The sequence below is a fragment of the Sinocyclocheilus anshuiensis genome, unplaced genomic scaffold (assembly GCF_001515605.1).
Source record: "Sinocyclocheilus anshuiensis isolate Anshui unplaced genomic scaffold, SAMN03320099.WGS_v1.1 scaffold708, whole genome shotgun sequence".
In the NCBI taxonomy this organism is placed as follows: Eukaryota; Metazoa; Chordata; class Actinopteri; order Cypriniformes; family Cyprinidae; genus Sinocyclocheilus; species Sinocyclocheilus anshuiensis.
Genome location: NW_015555881.1, coordinates 159,519 through 160,669, shown reverse-complemented (window position 1 = coordinate 160,669; position 1,151 = coordinate 159,519).

The window sequence follows — 1,151 nt, the reverse complement described above, 5'->3', positions numbered from 1 at the left end:
ATTCAGATTATTGGGTGAAATATGACCTACACATGCTCATGCACAGGTTTTGTAAAATTCACTCAATAACTTTTTTTTAAGTTTACAAACTTTTTTTGTTGTAAAGGTAATTTGCATTGCATTGTCTTTTTTTTAAACCCTAACATTAAAAACCCTACAAATTCTTTGCAGTATACCACTTTAAACAACAAAAATATCATTGATTGTTGTGCAAGAAGGAAAGGTTGAGAGAGTGAGATCAAATAAATCAAGATAACAGGACAGATGATCTGACCGTATTGATCGTTCCTGGCCAGATACGAACACACACAAAATGAGCAGAGATTAACAGTAGACCTGAGGGCCAAGAAAGGGCCCTGAAAGGCCAGTGTGTGTGCGTGTGCTTGAATTGATCTCAGAAACCACAGCGCTAAGTGGATGTCAAAGTGAAGCACTCTAATGTATGCGCCTCACACACTGATTATATGGAGGTCAGTATTGGAAATGGGCATTTAAAGTATCCTATCAAATCAACCCCATTACAGTAAATGCATAATTGGTCAGGAAGTGATTAGTGGAGATTAGTTTGAGGGAAACGGAGGTTAAAATGAAGACAAACGATCCTAAAGAACTCAAAAGAACATATAAAGAGTCTCTTAGCGTCACCTGTCAACGCAGACAATTGGATGAGGCATATTTGACGCTGTTGTGTAATGCACACACGTCTTAGGTGCAATATATATTCATGAGACAAGTTGCTTGAGGTTAATTAACTATATTTCTTGGTGGAGTTATTTAATTATTATTAAATATAATGAATGTTTCGACATTTCATCTTTTATATGCATTTAAATGTAGTAAAACCAAAGCACAGCCTCAACATACACACTTTCAAACCTGTCCGGGTGAAGTCATCTGCTCTGATTGTCTAACAATTCTCAAGCTATATTCTGACTAGTTCAATAAAATTGAGTGTTAAATGACATTCTAGGAATTAAAACCTCCTGGCTGGAATTTGGAATCTGAGCCTACAGAGAAAATTAACACAATGTAATTTGAGTCAAAAAGATCTGATTAAAATACTAATTGGCCATCTAGTGATCTGATGTGCATCCCTGTCACTTCACAAAAAAGTGAAAAAAAAAAGGAAAAACGCAGTTTTGCCTGGTGTG